Source organism: Lasioglossum baleicum, chromosome 7 (genome assembly GCF_051020765.1).
Source record: "Lasioglossum baleicum chromosome 7, iyLasBale1, whole genome shotgun sequence".
NCBI classification, from domain to species: Eukaryota; Metazoa; Arthropoda; class Insecta; order Hymenoptera; family Halictidae; genus Lasioglossum; species Lasioglossum baleicum.
In genome coordinates, this window is record NC_134935.1 from 13,504,568 (window position 1) to 13,529,112 (window position 24,545).

The 24,545-nt window shown below is 45.8% G+C and overlaps 1 protein-coding gene and 1 long non-coding RNA gene across 3 annotated transcripts in view; both read right to left on the reverse strand.

Annotated features, from left to right (window-relative positions):
- Positions 1–7,322, reverse strand: part of LOC143210248 (uncharacterized) — a 95,870-nt gene extending 88,548 nt beyond the window's left edge. Inside the window, exon 1 of the long non-coding RNA XR_013009214.1 lies at positions 1–7,322. This exon is cut by the window's left edge and continues 48,616 nt beyond it. This is a non-coding gene — a long non-coding RNA (uncharacterized LOC143210248).
- Positions 1–24,545, reverse strand: part of Pxb (putative Hedgehog signaling attenuator pxb) — a 360,190-nt gene that overhangs the window by 238,331 nt on the left and 97,314 nt on the right. Inside the window, exon 2 of one of the 2 annotated variants that reach the window (XM_076426925.1) lies at positions 7,329–7,416. The exons of the other annotated variant lie outside the window; for it this stretch is intronic. The gene's annotated coding sequence lies outside the window, so the exon portion shown is untranslated. The remainder of the gene's footprint in view (positions 1–7,328; positions 7,417–24,545) is intronic. 2 annotated transcript variants of the gene reach the window in all.

Here is a 24,545-nt window from a genome sequence, read left to right on the forward strand (position 1 = left end):
TTTACCTCATATACGCTTCCGTTGTGGTAGTTGCGCAATACATACTAACAAGGGATGGTCCCGAACTGACATCTTCATATCTTATTGTTAGTGAAACTTTGGGAGAACGTGATTCTTGCAAAAATATTCGACACATTTATTAATGTATTTTTTAAACAAATTATTTTTATCTTTCGAATCAGCCATCTGGTTCTAATAGTTCCTGAGATATTAAACAAAATATGGCTTCAACCCCCAACTCTGGGGTTGCTTTCAACTCCTGAATATGAGCGATTAAAAAAATGCATCTAATATTTTTGCAAGAACTACGTCGTCCCAAAGTTTCACTAAGATCCGTAGATGTCAGTTCTCTCACTAATTATAATTTCATTCGCCGCGGAGGAACATTGATTGCCTTTCTTCCTCGAGCGGTGCCCGATCGTAAACAATTTCGGCGCACTTTCGGGGTTCCACCAACGATTCGTCGGCGAAAGTGAAACGATCGAAGCTATCCGGGGCATCCAGCGATCCACTTATCTGCCCGGTAAATTGTATCACCGAAGTTCGGCGAAGTTAGGCGCCGGTTCCGTGGGTAATTCCGGCGATTAAGCCGCGTAAACCAGGGAATAACGCGCGGCGTTCCAACAACGAGGCCTCTAAACGAATTACCGTCGTTCCGGTTAACTCGAGTTAAATCGGTCGAAGAAAATCGGCTAAAAGTAAAACCAATCTTCCTCACAACGTACAGAGAACCGGCGTATACTGGGGAGAGGAGAAAACGGAAACGTTTGTCGTACAGGAGGAAGAGCTGCCTTTCCTAACATCCTCGCAATTCAAAGGTCCTGTTCGCAGCTGTCTAGGTCTCGGTGATAGTAGTTGATGTATAGTCCCTGTTACTGTCCCAGAGGATGGTTGTGTGTATATGCCGCATAGAACGCGACGCCTCTAACTCTATTTCGCGTGGTACAGCGTTTCGTAACTCGGCAAACAATGCTCGCCTGATTATCCGGAAGTAAAGTGCATCAACCTTCGAAACACGGCCGGTGCGGGTCGCCACGATGGCAGCCAACAACTCGGATACGAGAAAGTCGAATTTCCATCCGGGGACCTGCTTCCGGCGCTGGCGGAAAACTTTGGAATCGCGGCTAACGCGCCGCTTTCTAACGCGGAGACTGTTATTGAGGGGATGCTGCACAGCTTTGGAAAAAAACTGTACGGGCTTGCATGGTTCGTGGAAAATTAGTTTCGGTGGTGCAAAAGCTGCAGATCAATGTTCATAATCTTTTTAAACACGGGGTGCGCAAAATTGATATCGAAGATGAGGTGAACTATTTTTTCTTATGCATTTTATCACACTTACGTTAAAATAAAAAATTACAGTGGAATAAGTGTTGACATTTTAATATAGTAACATTTATAATATAGAATAATATGAATAAATACACAAGTGAGCTGGTATGGTGACACGAAACCCCAGATTCGCAAAATTTCCTTGAAAACAAGATTTTCCCGCGTGTCTCGTGGAGCTCGCGCAAGCGACGGCCAGCGGAGCACGTTCGCAGATAATTTCGCGAGAAGGTCCGCAACTGGGAAGTATCGCTGACGGTGGCTCGGCAAAGAAAACCTTGCTCCCGTTAATTTCCGCGACGAGCACGGCCGGGCTGCTCTCCGTGTTAATTGCGTGCCGTGCATCTCATCGCCGGAGGGGCTCCCCATCCGGCTGAGAAGTGTCGGGGAGGGCGGTAGGTTCTCGAGACCGTCAACGAATAAATTGCAGCTTTATATCCGCGATAGTTTTAATTTCTCACACATCACTGCCAGTCGGGTAGGCGGGACAATACCCGAGGATTCGGGGAAACTCGCGCGAACCTTTTTAAAAGTTCTCGGCGGGGGTGGCCGGGGGAAAAAGTATGAATACGGAGGTGTGCGGGGCCGGAGGACAGGGGCTGTCTGTAATTCACGAAGAAGGACCGGCATAGCAATCAGCGATGCTCTCGAAAAGGAGGGAAACTGGGACGCGGGACATTTAAATTATGCATTCCCGTTGAAGAGGAGGAACTCGATGGGGAGTGAGAGCTTCCACTCCTCTCCTCTCCTCACCGCTTCTACGCCCGCAGGAAGTTCGAGAACTGAGCACGCGGGTGCTAGGAATCGTGCTTGCATAACGGACGACCCCGCGAATCGATATACGTGCCGCATTCCCTCGTCGAAACTCAACAGGCTCCGCAGACTCGCGGAATCTCGGCACAGGAACGCGGCCGAGTGCATCTTGCCGGCCGATTATCGGACTGACGCTGCCCTGCAGCCCCCGTTCCTCTCGTTACCGAACCCTTGAGCGTGACGCAAGCGTTACGCTAACCCAGCCGCAGCCAACGTCTCGAATTACCTCCGAAATTCCGCACGGCCCTTCTCCCATTACGCGCGACTGTTCCCGTTAATTGAGAACACCGTGCCACTCGGAGCCCGATGCGCTGTGAGTGCATTCGACGATTTTTAGTGCAGCCGTTCGCGCTCTTTCGGTCAGTCGCATCTGTAAGATCCGTTCCGCTGGATCCTTGCAAAATTGTTCTTGACTATCAATTCTCTTTTATACGTTTTTTAACACAATTCTTTCACATATAACTTGTGATGACACCCTAAGCCAAAATCGTAGTAAAAATCTTTTTATCTTTTTTTGGAATGTTTAAACGAGCTTAACTTGCTATTATTATAAGCTACTAGAGATTTTTCAGCAAAATCAAACAGTTTTACGAGTCATAAATCTTTTATTATGAAATATATTCAGTGAGTAGCAATCGTAAGATAAATAGTACAGTCATTGGCACAGTAAGAAGTAAACGTTAAACAGGATATTGATTGTCATCCGCCGGTCTTACTAGATGTACCGGCGTTGCTAACAGTCACATGTGGAACTCTGTTATGAAAACTTACAACGTAGCTTTGAAATATAAATAAGAAGCAATATAAAATGATTTGCTACACCAGGAATTCTTAGTATTTGCCGTTTAAATCAAAAGCGCCAATACCTACTGCAGTGCCAGCAATAGTACAGTTTACCATATATCTTCGAGGAAGAAAATCGTTTGAGAACCTCTTTAGGCTCATTTTGAAACACGAAACTTAAGTGTGTTTTTTACTTTTTATCTATGTTTCCGTTACCAATTTTTTAACATCGACTGCACTATATTCAGATAAATTTTTATTCCGTCTCTCTATCAATTACAGCAGTATTTAAAAATCCATCCTCTCAAATCAGCAAAAATACAATATATTTGCGGCTTCAGAATTGGCTATAGAACATAGCCCATCACGAACAGCACTTTTCCAGCTTCTTGTCCGACTCGTTCAGGCAATTATGTCGTCCAAGAATCGTGATCGCGAAAATAGGCGCAGCATCCTCCCGGTCCCTCAGTCTTCAGTCGTCAACCGAAGACGCAATTAAAGATCGCGTGGCTAACGAACGGTCGCCCATTCGCAGCGTTATCTATCGTGGTTGCGCAATGCAGCAGCACACGGTCCAGGCCGGTGCACGAAACGGGGACAATTAATCGAGCGTTACGATCGGTCGCGGCGCGGCGCGGTGGCGTGGAGCGGTGTCGAGAACAAGTGCTCGTTGTTGTAGACGGGTAATGCAAATAAGATCCATTGAAAACGCGAAAAGGACTATTGATGATCGCCGATCGAAACAACGGTCCATCGAAAACAGCCTGTGAATGGAATTTCGGGTTTGGCCGACCAACAAGGCTCGAGCATCATTGGGGGAGAGGGATGAGGCAGCGAAATCGGTTGTGGGGGTGTCCGATCCTCTTCTCTATTAATTGAGAACCCACCGGTGGGATCGAACAATGGTGGCTGGGGGCCGTGGTCGGTGCAGTTTCCGCGCGATGATATTTTGTTCCCCGGAAACCCGGGCAAGCGTCGTCGACGCCATTGGCCGTTAATTTCCCGAGCGTGGACCTTTTGGTCCGCGAAACAAGCGGGGAAATTCGCGAGCGGAGCGGACGCGGGACAGAGAAAGAGCAGACCGTGTGCCGAAATGGAGGCGACAAGAGGGGTCGCTCTGCCAGAGAAAGAGAGAGGGAGAAAGAGAACGGGGGAGACGAGAAGAGTAATTTATGATAGAAGTTTTGATATACTGCGCATTTAGGGTAGAACTTTAAAATATTAAAATAGCTACGGCGATACGATAGAGGCTCGAACCGCGACGGGAGATTTATCATGCGCGAGAGATACCGTTGTATACTGTGGCGGCTGCGACACACAACACCGAAGCCCACCCCCTCGATCTCGCCAACCCTCTCTTTCTCACCCTCTCTCTTCCTCTCGTTCTCTTTCCCCTCGGTAGCCGACACCGCGACACTTCGCCGTACACCTACACCCCCGCCTTCTATACGGCCATGAATACATCGTCGGATTTAGCTTCGTTCAAATGCGATTTCGGCCCCCGACGCGACGCGAGGCGAGGCACGGTGAGGCAACTACGAGCACAGTCGAGATTCATGCACCCGTGTTACCCGATCCGAACCACGACCCCGACCCGAATGACCCGCTCTCCTCCCCCAGCCGGATGGTGTTTTAGAGCCGTGCTAGGGAGCCACCGGCTACCGGTTCCTTGACCGATACCCAGCCGATCTAACCGACCGATCTCCAACGATAGACCTTCCGTTCATAAATCCACGAACCCTATCCCCCGCTACAAGATATACGCTTTATGAATATGCGTCCGTAAATGCGTTGTCGCGTCGCAGAGGAGACTCGATAAAGGACGCCGCCGCGCCGGGAGGCGTCGGTTTTGCCGCGGGATCGAGAGAAGATACGTGTGTCCTTCGTGAGGGTGGGTGGAATATTATCCGACCGAATCGGAGTTATTGGGTGTACTCGGCTAGATATACCTGGGGCTCTGAAGTAGTGGAAGGGTAGACTCATTGGCTTCAAAGGTTGTGTGTTGATACTCATTCGTATACTACTTACACAGTACTTTTTTGTATGTAATCATACTGTTTCTTCTTATAGTTGTACCGAAGAAGGAAAAGCATTCTTCATCTGTGTCTGAATCAGAATGTTTCGACTTTTTATTTTTATTGTCCATTTATCATAAATCTTGGCACAATATAAGTATATTTCATCAATGGAAATAAACACGTTTTACAAAAATTTGACATGAGAAATAGCTGAAAAGAATATTTATGCCATTGAAGTGGTGGATGGATAAAGGTGTCAAGTTTGTTTTCTGTAAAAGAGTTTTTAACAAAATATGTTGTCCTTTTTTGATGAATGAAGATAATTATTATCTCTTTTGTATTAGAGATTAACTATATAACAATATATATTTGTTATTGATTTGTGTTATCTTCATTTATCAAAAAAGGACAACATACCTCGCTAAAAACTCTTTTACAGAAAACAAACAATTTGTTACTTGACACGTTTATCCATCCACCCCTTCATATATGTATATATGAACCTGGTCTCCTCAAAAATCTACTACATCGGTCTTAAAAAATTCCTCAAAATACGAAATTCCAGGATACAAATCCCACTTGTGGTAAAATTGTCGGAGACCGTGAACTTCGAAGCTCAGTTATCGACAGCGACACTATTTTCAGAGATTAACACCGGCCCGTACTGCTCCATTTTCACCACCTCATTTTCGGCATAGCGGAAAATTTCATTTTCGCGAGAACGCGTTTATCGATTCCTGGAAGCGGCGGGACGCCCCGCCGGGCGCAGTAAAAATGTAACAAGAGCAACGCGGCCGACAATAGTTATCGACGATGAATCGTTCCGGGACACCTTGCGCACATGTGCCCCGAGAGGACAGGCCGGATTCACCCTGGAAGTACGGTCAACCATAAAGTCAGTTAGGTAAGCCACGGCCTTAACAATGGGAAGCCACGCGCCATATGCGGCCCCACATGCTGCGCGTGTCGTCGTCCTTGGTTGCACTTCCAGGACGCGTGCACCCTACCGAGTAGGGTTACATTCCTCGAAGGGTGTCTGCCCTTTTTTTTCTTTTCCAAGGGCACCCTTGGCAAGGGTGCCAAGACCGTGCCAGTAGGTCGCGTTGTTTGCCACATGATTCATGAGTTATCGTCGATGATCGACGATTACGTGCTTCGAAATCGCACGGGCGGCTTTGTTCGAGAATCTTTTTTGAAAGAAACAAGAACCGAGGGACTCATCATTCCATTTAAAAACGATGATCTTGATATTTCGGAAAATGTGACCTTGAGATTCATGAAATACGACCTTGATCGATGCTCTTCAATCTCAAAAAGTTTCATATCTCACCCACTAATTTTTGTTATATATTATGTATATATTAGAGGGTATACAAAGGAAAAATGTATAGCAGGGTTTAGTCATTATAGAAACATTGGAAACATTTTCCCCTTTGAATCAAGTTGGTTCACGTTATACGTACACGTTTTTATTGGCCAATGAAACGTCCGTCAGAAAATCATGTATTTTAACAAGAGTCCAGAAGTCAGATCTCTAAGGAACCAGAAGAAAAATCCAAAGTCTTAAAGCAAAGTCCGAGTTGCTGAAACTACGTTCCCGAGAATGTTCCGGTAGGAACGGCGGGTCCACGGACGAGGTTTTACGATCGTCGAAATTAAGGGAGCCTCGGGTCGCTTTCGTGCATACGAAATCACTTATCGTTAAGCTCCGTCATGAAAAGAGGTGAAAAGGGTGGCTCGGCCGTCTGTACGAGAAATAGAGCGTTTCGGTGGTGGTGTGGGAAGTCGAACGAGGTCGGCGGGTACTTTGCATTACCGAACGGGTGGCGGGTATTAAAGGCGATAAAACAATACTCGAAGTTTCGGGTCCGGGGTCCATTATTGCCGTCCGAAAGTTCGGTGTAACTGGATCTCTTCAGGTTTCGGAATAGAGAGAGAGAAGTCTGCAACCCTCTCCGGAGAGCTGGTTCTCGAGATCCGCGCGTTGCATTAAGGCACCCAGGGAATCACTCCTACTTATATTGGGAACTTAATACCCGTCTATTTAGCCCGACGAATCGAGTGGGGCCGAAATGGATGATCGATCCATCAGGTTAGCCGGTTCGCTAAGCACGCGCCAGTTTACAAACTCCGCCGACGGCCTCGAGCATTCCGCCGGCACAAAACGAAGTCTGTACAACGCGTTCGCGAATAATGGACGCTCGGGATCGATCGGCGAGCTTCGACGACGTGTACAGACGGTTTACACCGGCTAACTGGGGCCGGTTTATGGGGTGAACACCTTGCACATGTTTTGGGCATTTCTTTCAAAATTTTCTCGAAAAGTGATAATGGTATTGAGGTACTTACGAACTAATGATTCTATTAAATAATTTTCTATCAAAGTACCTTTGGGATAAAGAAGTGTATCAGTTTAGCCTCTCTGCTTTGAGAATGACTGTCGCCATATTGAAGTCATCAGGCTCGCATATCTACCCTTTAAGATAATAAACAAAATATTTAATTATTTGAGTAACATATACACGGATCAGTATATGACACATTTTTTGGACTATGACCTATTACATATGAACTATGAACTATGAATAATTGGACTTTGACTGTTTCAAAAAAATTTCTTAAAATAATTTGAGGTCTGTGACAAAATATGTATCTGTGAAATATAGCTGGCATAATAAAAATCTGAATAACAAAGTGCCTAGAGCTTTAAATCAGAATTGAAGACACAGGAAAAGTAGCCGAGGCAGTCTGAGGGTGGAAGAAAATGTAAAGCACAGTGCTTTGTCTACAAGAGTGCGTCTTCAAGAAATTAGATTGCTGCGTCACTGTGTCCTGCAAAATTAGAATTTAACCCCTAGGAAAGACAGCTGGAGCAGCCAGAGCACCAGAAAATGTAAGGTATAGTGTCACTACAAAAGCGCGCAGTTTCTTCGCGAAATTAGAAGACTACGACAAAACTCAAGAGTCTTCGAAATCAGAATTTAAACCCCAAGAAAGACGGCTAAGATAGTTCGAGGGTGGCTTTCCAGGCAAGGTAGATCGCAGGAGTGGCTGATCTAACAACATTCAAAGGACTCGTAAAGATCAATCCGGTCCTAATACCGTTGAAGTGTAATATGTGGATCAAAGCCGGTCGGATCTTCTTGTTCAAGACGACGACGACGTCGTTGAACATCGAAATACGGTCAAAGAGAATGTAATTCCTCGTGTGCGCAGTGTCTGGCTAATGGCGGCGTCCCGGAAAGATAGAAGAAACATAAAGGGTGGTTATAATCGGTCGTTCTTCCCCTTGGTAGGATCCAAGCCGAGGATCGAGATAGCAGTATTCGAAGGGACGCTGCGCAGCACCCTCTTCCGGTGTCTACCTCGAAGGGTTCTCGCATAGTGTACACGAGCCGTAGCAAGAAGGCGAGGCGGTTAAAAGGGAGCAGAAACACCTTTTAATTCCCTGCGCTGAGACGCGCGTTATATTTTATCCGGGGGTGTTGTCGCTATCAATACCGTCGGGGGTAGGGTTGCTGTTCCTCTCCTTCCTGCTCAACCTTTACTTTCCCTGCGATCAACCCTTATCTCGTCTTCCATATTTCCGTGCTGCCATCCCTTTTTTCCAACCTGCCCCTCCGCTCGCGTCTTCTCTTCCCAGCAGTCTATTTAATTTAAATAACTTTCAAAAGTTCCCCAACCCCGCGGATATCAGATCTCCGCCGCACATTTCCCTTTTCCACCCCCTGCGTCGTCCTTCGTCCCACCTGTCTCGAGGACGGGACTTTTTATTCGTCCTGCCTCCGTCTCAGACGCTTTGTTTCCTTCCTCGTTGTCTCCTTTCCCGCGTTTCCCGGATTCACTCTGCACCCACCCTCTCTCTACCAGGTTCTCTTTTATATACCCTTATTTTTATTCGAAAATAATTCCGTGGATAACGACCTCGTCCCGCGAACGCGTCTTTTCACGTTAATCCTCGCGAGCTGGCGACGAGACGGGAATTTGTCGCGGTTTATTGTGAACCAAGCATTAATATTCAAGGTGTTGGGGCGCTGAAGGACCCCCCCTCCCCTACGCCGGAAGGTGTCGACGGTGGCCCTGGGTAACTGAAAGTAATTCCAGGTGCTTTGTTTTGAACCGCGAAAGCAGAAGAGCATTGCGCCGACACGACCATTAAACTCTGACCAAAGAAATTGTTAATATCGTTCAGTGGCTCTGTTTAAACAATCCCCCACCTTTGACGCAAATATATTCGTACACAATTATTTCTGAGGTGTCCTTAGAAATATAAGAATGCATTTTTTAGCCTTTGATGTTCCCGATACAAGAATGATGGCCTACGTCGTTTTCTTTGATCGGAACTGCTGCATCGAGTTTCCAATTTACATAAACACCTGCAGACTAGTAATATCGTTGCGTTTCTTTAATATCATTAACTACGTGATCTCTGAACCGTGCTCGGCGCTCTGCCAAAGCCTCGTGTGTCATTCGAGGACGAGACTGATGACCGCTTTGCGACTTTGCGTTGTCGAGAGGGGATGGAGAGAGATTGGAACCCAGGGGTGAATGAAACTGCAGTGTAAAGAGGTGGTGAGCGGATCCGGATAGATGGCTGTGGACAGTCGGTTGCTGCACTGTAATCATGTTCGTGGAATATTATTTTGAATTTATTCATCGGGAACATTGTCTTCCACATCACTACGAGAGTGCAATATTTTTCATATCTTCTTGCGGTCTTATTTTATGAATAAGAATTTTGTATTTCACAAAGTTGTGCATAAAATTGTCAAAATAGTTACTAGCCAACGTTGGTTTAACCCCCTTTACATGTACCCTCAGAACTAAACAGGTAAAATTTACGAAATAGCTTGTGCATCACATGAAGGAAAAACCATTTCGTTTAATGAAAATTTGTGTGACAATATTTAAAAATAATTGGTTTACTGTCTCTGAGGCGTCGTTCCTCAACAGTCCTCAACCAGACCTTAACCACGAACCGCAGGAAGAATCACGAGAGACAGAGACAGAATCTTCCCCAAATTATAAGAGAAAACGCAGTGGAGCTTCTAGCATACTTTCCGGCATACGGTTTCTTACGTAAGTCGAACTTGCATCAGGTTCAATTACCCATTCACCGTTCGTTTCGATCGTATCTCCTCGCGAATGGATTCTGGGCGCGCGGCTTGGCTGGCGGGGTAGCAGACGCGATTTAGCGTCCCTTGCATAACGTGTAGCCAATTAAAGGAATAGCGAGGGAGAAATCGTCCGTGGCAACGGTGTTTCCCTTACATACCGAGAGAGAGAGAGAGCACACCGTTCAACGTCGAAAGAATATTTCTCGAGCTGGGATATGCCCGAGGCCTTTCCGCCTCTCTCCTCCTTCTCGAATCTTTGGGTTCGACTCTTGGCGGAAAAGCGCGAGCAACGAAGCGTGTAGAAAGCGTTTCAACGATGCCTGGCGTTCGTCGGATTCTCGAGTGGGTCAGGAAGGGAACTCGAAGGAATGCAATTTTCCTCGGATGCACTTTGTGCTTTCCCGTCGTTCCGACGATGAACTTTCCCGTCAAGGCCGGTTGCGAACCGTACCCGTACCTACACTACCGTTCCGAGTCAGCCCGCCCGATCAATATTGCATTCACGTGCACTGCATCGGCGACACAACCAGGGCTACACATTCTTGGCACGGTCAATTTTGATGATCGATCGACTACGAGGCCCGTGATCGACCGGCCGAGACGGCTCCTGTTTCCCCCGAGGCCCTTTGATGTTATCGATTCCGCGAGATCAATTCGCGTAACGAAGCAAAACTTGATCGCTCGAACTCCCGACTACCATCCGGGTACATCATTATGCTAAATTCCGGTTATTCGGGAATTTAATGTTGATCCATAAACGCTGTAGCGCTTCTACATTATGTAAAGCACGGAAAGAATTTCGGTTCACTGATGCAGATTTTCAGAATTAAAATTCTGTTGCCCTTTGATACACAAATTCTCCGCGGTTTCTTTTTGATAAAAAGCACTGTGCGACTGGGATCTTTTTAGAATACTTTTTAATACACACTCGATGTATTCTTTAAATTCTGATTACCAAACTAGTGTATTCCATGTATTCAAATGTTCCTCTAACATGTATAGCAGGAACAACACAAAAGAAGAACAACTTGACAATACATTTTTGCAAACGAGCAATCTAGGGTCTCGCAATTTCGAGGGAACTATGCGATCCGGCAGAACAGAAATCCGGAAAGGCGAGTGACCGTGTACTGGTCCAGCTGCTAAAGCGCAGCCTCGGCCAATTAGATCGGCATTAATTAGCCTTCATCTGCGGTCGAGAAAGTTTCTAATCGCGTGCATGCCGTGCCAGTGCCGTGAGAATATCTCCCGTCGAATTCTCTCCGCCTCTTCATCCCACTCGATTGCGAAAATTTTCGTGAATTTTCATGCATTCTCTACGGGAGAAGCTGCGGGTTTCACCAGGGGTAGAATCGAAGGGAACTTCGAAAGTAGCTGTTCTCCGATTTAATTGAAAAACTGGCGGGGGAGTTCTCTGCGGTCCCGAGCTGTTTCGAGCAATTCCAATGGGGAAATCAGCGATCGAGTGTTCGTCGAGTGATTTGTGCGTGTTTCGAGTTGATGGTGCGGCTGGGGAGCGAAAGGCAGGGAACGAGCATCTTCGAGCAGCGTGGCTCTAACAAAATTTGCGGCCGGGTCTCCGGTTCGCCGCAGATTCGGTTTACCGAGCCTGTTCCAGTGGCCCGATCAGGTTAGGCTACAGCTTCCAGCCGCGTCCCGGAGTTGGTTTTTCGAATTAGTCTCACGTAGGATTCCCTGTTTACCGAAACCGTCGATGGATCCTCTCGCGTGGACCTTTGTGAAAGCCGAGTCACCCGGGAGAATATCGAATTTTCGCTGCCCTCCAACGATCGAACTCGGAAAATGCCCAAGGATTGACTCTTGTGTTCTTGGCCACGGGTCACCGCAGAGAGAGAGAGAGAGAGAGAGGAGAGGGTTCAAAGAACAACCTGGTCTAGGTGTTTCAGTGCCGGCGGCGATGGGATCGATCAAACACGGCCCTCGAATAAAGCTCGCAAGCCAAGGGGCTGGCCTTGCCCTCTGCTTGCCCGAGAAACATCAAGGAGAGACTGTCCTCTGTGATCTCGCCCGACAAAGATCGATGGACGAGCAAGGCATGGCGAAAGTTAGGGTATCGTGAAACTCGAGTAAGATAGACCGAGAGACATCAAGCTCCGGTTACTACGCCTAGACTACCCGCTCCATACCTGGAACTCGTAATTAGAGGCTGCCCGCAAAGTGATTCCGAACGATGGACTCGGCAAATATTTAATATCCCGCGCGGCTGTAGCTGTTCGGGGCTAATAAAATTTCGACGTGTGGCTGTACACTCTGACGTCGCCGGGGAACTAATAAAATCTTCACCCGCGAGAGTGGGCTCGAACAACTTCCACAACGTGTAATATCACGTGTTAGCAGATCTTCGTCGGAAGTTAATTGCGATGTTAAACTATTAATTCTGAGGCAGTAGCAGGAATCTTGAATCTGATAAGTTCCTCGAAGCCGTTTTCATCTGCTTCTTAATTATTGAAAATCTTCTCTGGCACGAAGTTGTTAACACTTCGCTGACCTACAATTCCGAGCCAGAATCTTCATTTAAATACAAGATTAAAGCTTCACATTTTAACAATTTTTTGCCGGAACTGGGATAACCAAAATCACCTAAAACGCTCTTTAAATTATCTGTAGGGATATTCTACCTTGTCTGGACCTCCAACTTTCGTGGCCTGTGGTCCTCTTCCTAGTCCCTATCTAGTTAAGATTTCATAACCTCCCTGACGAGTCTAGTGGCAACACTCACAAGAACACTTCTCTCCGCCGTCAGAAAAATTCAAGGGACGGTTTTGAATAATGAAGGAACTCTTCACGTAGATCTTGGAATGCCAATGAAGATGACGCGGGAAACTTGTCCAGTTACCGAACAATGAGAAGGTAGAATTTCGCGCGTCGTAGTTTGATGAATCGAAAGAGGCAGACAGGCGGACCACCAAAGGAGGTTCAGGCCAGGTGGAGTGGGCAAGGATGAAGAGGTACAACGGCAGTTAGCCTACTATCTAGCGTGTTTATGGTAATTCGGGCCATCCCGGTGACCCAGGAGTAGTATGCATATACATCAGCCTCCCTTACTTTGACGCATTCAGTCACTCTCCGGCGAGACCAGACTCCTATGCACCCTCTATATATTCTCTTCGGAGACCAAACACCGGCTGGCACGCCCATGTCTACCTCGTGCAACCCTTCCTTCCTATTCTCTCGTCACCTACGCCACACTCTCCAGGCCATGCACTCTTTCGCTCCTCCAGGATCACCCTCGTCCTCTCGATCACGACACGCCGTAGATCCGCGCAATTTGGTTGCCGGCCAATGCCTCAGATAAAGAGACCATTCCAGGAACAAAGGGCTACAACGTTCCGAATTTTCAATGTTTCCGCTCCAGAACTCGACAATAACAATGACAAAAAGCAGTTAGTAATACTCGGAACTCTTCCGTGGAATAATCACCCTATTATTATGCTTCGGATATTTTCGCATTTATAATGAACGCCACTCAATACACTTCATTGAACTGCAAATTCTATCTACCATAAATATTTATCGTTCTATGTAGTGAGTTTCAATCCGATTCCTGGTTCTACCGACAGCCGGATTGAAAGCATAAATTCGCTTAAATTTCCACCGTCAACTTACGAGATATTCCTCGCAAATCCGATTTATGGATCGGGCAGAGATTAAAATGAAGCAGCAGTAAAGAGGAACAGTTTAAAAACGTTCGAAGATCGGAGTGGATGTCACGAGCTCGCAGGGATCTCACCGGGCTGTTCGATATCCTCGAGGTTCAGAGGCGATCGTGGAAGTCACGAGTGAATACGAAATGCGGCATTTTCTTGTCGGAAAGATGTGACCACACCCCCTATTCAGAGGGTCTGGGAATTCGAATCGCGACGCGGTGGTCGAGGGTGGAGTACGGTCCGTAGGAGGACGCTTCTGACGTTCGTTTTGCAGGCGGGTTTATCGATGCGTTATTTCGCAAATGGCTCGCCATTTGTCGTGTGACGCTCGGACCTCGTCGCCACGTTATATCACGCATGGCTTGGGCTGGCCGGCGACCGGCTATTCAGCCCCCACGCGTGTTTTCTCTTTTTCGTCCCAGCGTTCCGCACGCGTTTAGCGCGGCGCAAAACCCCCGTTTTGCGCCACCACCCGCGCGTTCCACCGTTCCTTCTCTACCACCCGTCGCACCGCGCTTTTCCCGATTGCACAAGCGTGCACCACCGCGATTTTACGCGATAAATCGTGCCCGGGAGCGTGTTAGTTCGGCCGCATAGTTAATGTCGAAAAATTCCTGCTCATTTTCAGGACCGTTCGACCGAGCGCCGTTCCAGCCATTGATTTTCAATTAAACAAAAACACAGAGAGCCTCGCTCCACCCCCAGTTCCACTCGTCCCCGATACGATAATTGATTGCGTATAAAATTCCATTATCGCGGTAATGTGTCTCGTATTACCAGCTATGAAACCCGATTATCGAAATCTTTACCCAACCTCCCATCCGTTGGTCTCATCTCATCATGTTTGTGTCCTGGTCTCTCGTCATCTATATTCGTTTGAGGGAAAAATGGAGGTAGGGTAATACTACCAACAGCCCAGTAGTCATCTTAAGGGTAATTAGTATTATTAATATAATAAGGTACCACAATTTTCTCCATTTTTTCTATAAATATTCTTGAGGGTACGGAATGTTTCAGGCTTCCATATTAGGTCTTCGCGTGGCACCGGGCGTCTTAATGATCCCGTGGGATATTTACGCCCCGGAAATGTTCCTCCTTCGAGTTTTCGTTTCCCGGGTTCTCGCCGCATTGGTCCGGCGACGTATCACAACGAGCCCACCAAGAGGATCGCGAAGAAACACACGCGATTCCGCCATAGCTCACGCGAATTTCGCGAGAGGGAACCGCAATTACGGCCGAGAAACCCGACGGAAACGCGTCGCCTTCCGCTCGAGGCGCGCCGCGTTCCTGATAAAAGGTCGCAAACGGCTAATTTCCTAGTTAACGAGAACGGGCCGGTTCCGCGAACACGCGCGCGAAACTCTCGCTCCTCCATCCGCCAGCCACGAGCTGGCCACTTTAAAGCTACTTAGAGCGTTTGCGCGCTCGCAAACTTTTCATCCGCAAACCTCTGACACTAGCCACGCTCTTTGACCCCGCCGAATTTCGCTGCCTCTTCTCGCGTTCCCGAGCTGGAAAATTGTAAACACACGCGACCATTTCACAGCGTTCTCTTTTGAGACATAGAGGTTTGTTCGAATTGTTTCGAGTGTGAAAACTGTACTTGATAATTTTAACCATTTTACTGTATTATTTTGACATTTTTGTGAAAAATCATTGTGCAATAATTTTTATTTGTTTAGTTGTTATTTTAACCCTAAAAAACGTTTGAAGAAGCTAATAACGAGACAGCGGATTTTATGCATTTATGACAAGAATGAGTAGGTAAAACTTAAAGCAGTGGACAGATTAAAAATATTTAACGATGTTAATGTATCGGTTTCAGCTTGTTAACATTGTTAAAGGACTAAAGCAATTTTTATTTGTAATGTTAATTTTTGTTTGACAAAAGCCTACTATAGATTCACCCCTAGAATGGACGACCATTACTTTTTATACATCCTTACGTCTGAGCAGTTTAATGTGCGTCTAGAATAGTCGATTAAAAAAATTCAAGTAGGACCGAAGTGTCCGTATTCGCGTTGTCAAACGCAATTAAATCGCAGTAAGATCGTTGATTACAGCGGAGCATGAGAGGAAACGAAGAGAATTATAGCGGTCGTTGAATATTTCGCGGGTTTCCCTTTAATTAGGGGCAATAAAACGAATAGTAAACTGCACGAAGACGAGAACATTGCCCGACGGTGTAACAAATTTTCATGGCTGATGAGACGACGCGCCCAAGGGTGTGTTAAACCACACGAAACGTAAAGCGAGTCGCGCGAGCCACGTGTAAACCATGCAAAGAGAATCAGGATAGACCATCAGAGACCAGGACATAAACGTGACGGGAGACGAGACCAGAAGATGGAGGTCGCAGGGAAAGATTTCGGTAATCGCATTTCGTACGAGACGCGTTACCGCGATAATGAGATTTTGCGAGGCACTGTACGTAATCAATTGAGGGGTACAAGAGGTGCTGTGCTACAACATTCATTTTTTATGAGGTATTAACACTGTAGTAAATAATTGTACTGCAGTAGAAATCTTAAAGTTAAGATTAATACTAATTAATACATAGGTAATGTATATGGGAAAATATTAAATTTAAAATATTAAATTGGTGATGATGCTTTGAAGTTTATTTATTAAGGTTTTGACGAGACTGCAGATTTTATATTCAGTCGAACCTCGATTAACCGGGGATCGATTATCCGCGGTCTCTAAAGTCGGTTAATCAAGGTCCTACTGTATTTGTATTCTATGATTGCAAACACTTGAATAATTGTGTGGTAGATTTTTAATAAACGATTTTATTCACGATTTAATGAACCTGTTAGAAAGATGAACCATGTTTTTCCTTCAAGCCCATATTGTCTTTTTATGAAACTTGACTGTACTTGTTCCGACTTCACAGATAAAAAACGTGGTAATAATAAATCAAGATTGTTTTGTCCTTCGAAGGAATTACAATTTCACGTCCTTCGTACACGTGCTCCAACGTTGGATAGTCAAAAAACGAAATATGTAACAGAAGCAATCGTGTAAGAAGCGACAGGAAACCGTGGTAGAACATCGGGCGTGAATCTGATCGGTGCGTGTCGAGAGGCTTTAGACGGATAAGCTGATTGGAGAACAGAGGCGAAGGTGTGTCCACCTACTCGAAGAGCGTTATCTCGATCGTGGCAACGTTTCCGTCTCTCCGAAACAAAACGTCGCGTCGCGTCGCAGCTAAATGAATAATAGGGCCGTCGTAGTCGGACGAATCGTTCCGGGGCATCGGATCGGGGGCAAACAATTAAACGACAACTCGCTGAATAATTCATTGTTTCGGTAAGCGCGATTCAGAGCGTCGCGTCGCGTCGCGTCGCCGAAGCGTGGCTCGCGGTTCCACTTCCCTCGCATAATTGCGCCTCGGTAAAACTCGCGTTCCTACGGCCACTCGACAGGTGAAAAAGAGACCTGCTGAGCTACTTTCACCTGCACACGGTGGCTTTAACCCTTTCGCTGCTCGGATCCTCTGATACGATTTAATTCGACTGTTTTCTTGCTCCGATCCGCAAGTGAAAATAGGAAAATAAGGAAGTGGAAAAATTTTATTTGGTAGGATAATTACTCCAATGGTCTGTGGTGGGTCAGAATGGTCAGCCATTGTCATCATTAACCATTGTGCTCACTTAAATGTATAAGAGCTTGATATTAATGGTAAATAGTATTGCTTATATGTGGTCCACCATAATCGAGGTCCTACTGTATTTACCAAAATTTTTTCACCTTACCTAAATAATTTTGAAAAATCAGAGTCCTCCGAATGATAGCAGGTTCGCTATGGACTAGGGAGGCAGGTAGAGGATTCGCGCTGAGAAAATGTGCGAGCAAAGAGTTGTACTGAATGAAGCGTGTGCGGGGGAGTATAGAAATGAATGAGCGAGGTGGCAGAGCAGTCGGTGGTCGTGACCGCGGTCGAGCCAAAATGCAAAGCCGGTAATCTGATTTGGTGGCTCGCAGAAGGCTGCGTAGCCTCTAGCCCCCGGTAGCTTTGCCGGGGCGATGGTATGCGGATTCCCGTCAATTATACATTATAAACAGTCATAAATATGCAAATTCCAAGGGGAAGGGTGGCGGCGGCGGCGGACACATCGTCGTCGTTTTCGGGAGGGATGGAGGGAGGGAGAGGAAGCAAAGCATTCGCGTGCGTGAGCGAAAGCACGGTTACGCGATTGCGGGACCTGCGAGGATCTCCCACGCGGCTTTGCGCCTTCCCCTTACGACAGACAAACGCAATCTCCACCTATTTTACGGCGCAATTGCCAGCCGGATGAATCCCGCTTTCGCACGCCCACCCCCCGCGAGAGACAGCGGCATCGTTCGATACCGCACCGGGGGCGGGGGTGTTTCGTTCAATTTTGTAAATGGTTTATTCATACGGTGCCGGGAGACGCGGAACGGATACACACCGATCGATGCGAATGCGATGGTCACATCTTTGCGAACGGGAAATGCCGATTTTATTTCTCCCGTCTCAAACCTCAAGCGCGAAACTGGGACATTTGTAACTTGAGGATTAAATTGGAGCACGGTGGTACTGAATCCAGAAAAAAATTCTGTTCTCAACGCGTCGATGTTGAATCAATTTATATGATCCAGTAGGGAAGATAACAGTTAACCCATTGCACTTAGTTGTCGTTCAGAATTTCTTGGAAAAAGAAAGAAGTTTATATTTATTGTTTATATATGTGTTTTTTCTAATTGGCTATACAGGGTGATTCGTGCAATTGTAACAAGCTAAAAATGTTGGAGGGACAGGATGAATGGCTCCTGAAAGGCTACAAGATGGTGCCAATCGTTTTTCCCTAGCTGGAAGCGTAGCTGTCATACGAAGGATATGCACATTGTTTTAAATGTTTTAATCGGCCAAATTTTCTATACATATTGATTCTCCTATTCTACATTAGTACTAGAAGCATATGGCCGGAAAGTGAATAGTTAACAAGATATTTTTAAAAATTATGTTTATTAAAGTAGATGTTCAAACTCGGACAGAGAATGGACACGAGGAGGATCCAAGTAAGCGCGGTCGAATTAAGACTTTCCCACGAGCAATATTTAAGTCGACGCTCCCGCCATGTTTCTAGATGCCCGTGCCCGATAATTGAACCGCCTTCAGTGACCCTTGAATATTGCACGCACGTGTACACGCATTCTCGCGACCTCTCCACTTTCTGAAGTAATTACAACGGATATTAGTTGCTCGTGGCTGCTTTCCGGGAAGAGTAATTGCGACCGTCCTCTATGTGTGTACTACCTGCGCGCAACCTCTAGCCGTCTAATCGAGTTCTGCTGAAATTGCCACGCCGAGGAAAAAAAAAACACGTACACCTAAACCGTAATCACGCAACGATTACGTAGACTCGATTAGCGGCGATCGATGCTGTAGGAATTATAGCTGTGGCAATCGTACATCAGAAGTTACAAGTATCGCTCGCCGAAGCATTATACACGATTAGGTTCTGTTTGATGGAATCTTCTCGCACGATGTCGGGGGCCGGTTTATGCAAATCGGTGGAAAGCTTCCATGTTCGTCGAAGTGCATTTCAGAATTTTCTCTGACGACGTTGATAATTTAAAAATACTTTTACGCCGAACATACTTGTATTGCTAGGTTAGAATGGGTCATGAGTGGACTGTGTATCAAAACAGGTGCTAAGGTGGGATCTCCTAAGCGCGTCTGGACGCAGCGTTTTGCGATACATACAAATTTGCATTCCTACGAAGCGATTTGGTATGTCTTTCCTTCTTTATTAACTTGAAAGCCAGCCTACAACCGCACATGTTTACAACTTCCAGAGGTCTGACTCCAATGCCAAGTACAGTCCTGTCGAGGTGCGCCAACGGAATTGCCACTCCTACTATAATGTTCATGCCCTATAATCATTTTACTGTAATAACATTCACCAGAATTAGAATTATTCAACAAAATAGAAAAATATCCTGCAACCTCTGAAGACACTAATCGAGGAGAAGCAAAGTATTATAATCCTTAGGCTCAAATAATTTTACTGAATTTCACCGGATAGAGCGATCGTGCACCGAATAGTACACAAGATAATCATCGCCAGAGAATTTCTGTTTATACGAATGTAGAGTTTCGCGTGTGATCTCCCGCAATGGTCATCCAATTCCATATCGAGCGTGGCGTACGTGACGAACATCGAAAAATAATGTGGACGTTTCCGCGTGTGCACACGGGTCGGTGAGCTATCGAGCTTAGAATGGTTCCATGCAAATGAGGCGGAGCACATTGCAGCTCTTTTTCCTTAGCGGTGAACCGAGAATTTCATGACGGACGACCGTTAGCCGGGCGAAAACAATTTCTACGTACGATAAAACGTATCGACGCGGAATCATGGGAATCCATGGCCGGTTCCAGCCAGTTTACCGATTCAAGATCGGCGCATTGGCAAGGCCTGGTCTGTGTTCCACGACCGTCCCGGCCCATTGCACCGAATGCAGTTCGTGCCGGCGCGGTGCAGCGCGGTGCACCGTACACACGAACACGGCTTTCCACCCGGGGTAATGCGAAACACTCGAATTACATGCCACGAATGGATCCATTACCCGCGCTCGTTTTCGTGCACATCGACACACAGCGAGAGACGATGAAAGTCTAGTGCCGGAATATCACGACGATCACGCGATCGGTGACTTTCCACCTGCTATTTACCCTCGGAATCGCGCTCGACGAACGCACAGAACGACGGGGTTCGTGTGCATTTCATCAACATTTCTATCAACCGGTCATGCCTGGGTAACTATTTAAAACGATCGCGATTTTTAGGCATTTTTTCGGGAGAAATTGACGGACTATTTAAGTTACATGTTATTAACATTTCTTTCCTTATTTCAGACTTTGCATTTTACAGTTGCTGAGATTATGAAAATATTTTGTGGACACTTGTTCAATACATTTATTTATTTCGGCGTATTTTGTGAAAAAGGAGTGAAATGTCTCCATAAACGTGGTCTTGCTATTTTGAAAAGGAAATATGAATGAGTCGCTTTTGGAGTGCCAGAAAATGTTGGAAAATTTCACGGAAGCTCTGTTAATACATATATGATTTTACCTAGTGGACGAACGAAGGGATTTTCGGAAAAATTCGTCTTTCCTGAGCTAAGAAAGGGATTTCCATTTTTAAAAAACTGCTCCGTTCGCGTGCTAGACAAAATCATGTATTAATGGAATATTCAGGAATTTTTCCAACAAGCTTTTAGAATGAAGCTGCCGGAAAGTCGTTTTTTGAGACTTCGGAGCAAAGAAATCACTTCACAACTGTACAATGTATGTACTTTCAAGCAAGACATTTAAAAAAGAGTTAAATAATTTCTTCAGAAAAAAATTTCAGAAGTGACACGTTTTTAAATTATTTATGATAGAAATTCTTAAGAAAACCTTCTGATAGTATTACGATTTACTATAATATAAAATTGTGCTGAAGTACCTTTTAGAATATAAAAAAAATTCTCTAAAAATTGGACTGCACGTTGGCCCCGATAAAGCGCGCAAAAAGTGAGAAAAAAAAATCGGCGAGAATAGGTTCGATTCGGCCGCGTTGCACCGCGGATACTTTAATTGCAGGCGTAGCGGTGCACCGGTGAAATAGGGAGTCCTAGTTCAGAGCGACTGCCCTAGTGAATCGAACCGTGAAATATTAGGCGTCGAACGCGTGTGTATAAACAAATGCGGATGAACGGGTACGTGAGCATGCGTCGCATCGGTTCAGATGCGTTCACGATCCATCGTGGCCTTTGTGACGGGTTAGACGCGACAGGAAACACGAGGTCCCGTGCTCGCATTGCTGTCAACCCCCCCTGTTTCCCCCCGTAACCCCCACACGATCGTACAGGTGTGCAAATGCGCGTTCGCGTCAGTGTGGGATCGCCCACGCGTGTCGAGGTTGGTGGCCATTTTGCGTTTGTTCGCGGTTGCGTCACCGACGGATAAATCATAATTTCGCGGGCGTCCTCGTCGCCAAGGCGAGCTAATAATAATTACACCGTGTAGCGTGATCTAGCAGCGCACGCGTGCCATGAATGTCCGATTGATTCGGGTGATCGGTTTAAATGATCTCCCCCGTGATTTCCTATCGCATCGCATTTTCGGTTCGTTAATAAGAGATAAGTTTCGTTCCCTTTTCAACGAATACAAAACGCGGTGAATGGATTTATACAGCGAGCAATGCGCACCAGTGAATGCATGAATTAGGACGCGAAAATGGCGGAAGTAATCGAGGCAATTAGTAGTTGTGTGATTGAAGGATTTGTTGCTGCTGATGAAGTCGTGTATGCCGATTTCCGTAGGGAAAGGCGAAATTAGTTTTGAACGGGGATTGAAAAGGATTTTGTTCTCTTTGGCGTTAGTTAATGGAGATCAAAAATTGTTGGCAAGTCACTTTTTACGAAGTTTGGTCTTTACTTTTGAAAAGTAAAATGCAAAAGTAAAAACATGTTTTCTCCATGTTTTTACAATTATTGTTTGTAAAATGGTCTAATATTTGCATATGCACCACATAGGTACACGCGGAATGCAACGGACGCAGTGCACAAACCTGTTGTTCCAAGTTTTGTGGAACGTGTGCGTTCTCAAATAATAATTCATATGGAAAACGGGTATGGAAAAACTAGAGAACAGCCGAACGAAAAATACAGGAAACTACCTGCGTTCTGGCTTATCGGTTAGAAATTTCAATTGAAAATCGTAAATAAAATGTTACTGCATGAAGGAATTTTTGGGTCGCTGGACTAAACGACTGTGGGGAATATTGGATGCTACAGTTGGTACTTACTTGATGTACTGATAAATGACAATTGAACTGGAATCGTACCTGAAACAGATAGAATAATGTACATCAGTTAGGGACGTCACCAAATAGCATCAAACAATGGTAGTAAGTAAACTAGAAAGAAACTAATCTAGACAAATATATTTTTGTAAATAACATTAATTAATTTAGGTCTGAAAATTTAAATCTACATGAATGTTCGTGGTTCAACGTCCATCGCAAGCAGCGTCAAGATGACTGCGATTTTTTATATCACGTAAAGAAAATCTAATTATGTGCATGACATCATTTAAAATTATAATGCATGACATTCGCAAAATTTATAATTTTCCTGTGATAATATATCTTGTTACATATTTCACAGGAGCATAGATTTAATAGAATATTGTAACTGTGAAGGCTATTAGCTGCAGTAAATCCTGGTAGCGAGCATGTTAATCGTATGCAAATATGAATCGAGCTATTTCAATCCTCTTGTCAGGCAGAAAATTATAGATTCGAACATACTGATTCCAACTACAGCACATTAACGTTTGCGTGTCGCTTTAAAAATATTAAAAAATACATAATAAACTGGCAGTGTCTTTACGATTGTCAATTCATATTCCCAATGAAACACACTACTCCTCCAGCAACTCAAAAAATAGGTGGCCGATCAGAATCATAGCGGGTGCTCGAAAACAAGGCTTTCGGGCGGTAGAGCCGGGAGCAGATTAATTTCGACAGGTGTCGTTGCTATCGGAGTCGGCGCAGCGGGCCAAGCAGATATCAAAACAGCCCGAAGTCCGTCGCGCAACGCATCCATCGTTGTCAATGCCGTGACATCGGTCGTTCATATCCGGCGGGGAGCGTTTTCGGAACGGCCCGAAGGCAGCAGCCTTGGCGCAGGATATTGAGTCGGCTAATAAAGGCGCCCCTCTCGAAAAGAGGCCCCCTTCTTCGATGACGTTGATGACACACACGCTTTCGAAAAATTCGCTACGCGTTCGGCGATTGGCCTGCAAAATTGCGAGGACTGGAACAGAGCCAATGTAACCGGTCTCCTTCGTGTGTACATATACACGGGCGAAAGTAACAACGGGGCAACTGATTAAAAACCACGTGGAAAAGAGAATGAGAGGGAGAGAGGAAGGTCACGTTCCGGGGGCAATTATCGTAATTATCCACGGCCGGGATCGCTGGCCGGAGTTATTCCCCGAAATTAGCCCGTCCCGCACCCTCGATGAATCATGCTCGCTCTCTCCGAGGCGTGTGACGCGCGTGCAAATCACGATGTTCCACGATTTTCCGCCGCGATGGACCACTCTGTTTCTGTACACGCGCTCTCTCTTCTAAGAGAGACATCGGTGCGTGGCATGCGTGTCCGACGACCTAAGCGGATTACTTTGCCTCGCCGGTTCTCGCTCGATCTCCTTTGTATCTGTGTGTGCGTTACTCTCTTCCTCGTTTCGCCTATCCAACACGCATCTCCATCCTTCGTGGGAAACAACATGTCAGAGACCCTTTGGCCACGAGCGAACCGCTGTGTTCATATCCTCGATCACTATGGACTCCGACAATTTCAGATCCTACCCCTACTGTGATTAACCCTTTGCCGAAAGGGTTGCTATTCTCTGCGGTTCCACGTTTTATTGGATTTTTCGGCTTTGCTCAAATTAACGCAGATGCGAGCAGTGGAATGATTGACCCGGAAATTGTTCAACCTTATAGTGTGGGAAGATGTCGCATTCTTGTATCTCAAAAATCAAAGTTGACCTTCTGAAATCGTTGACACAGAAAAAATAGAAACACGCTGCATATTGTTAATATTATTATACGTTTATGGAACGGATTGACGTATTCCCGACATTTCGAACAATGATCGAGAATTTGATGGAAAATATTTTTATTCCATATAGTCCGCGGACATAAGCCAATTCAGCGTGCTTACAAAGGTAAACGAATTTTATTTACCTGGTTGTGAAACAATATCGAATGCATGAAGAAAATGCAGTTTGCCAA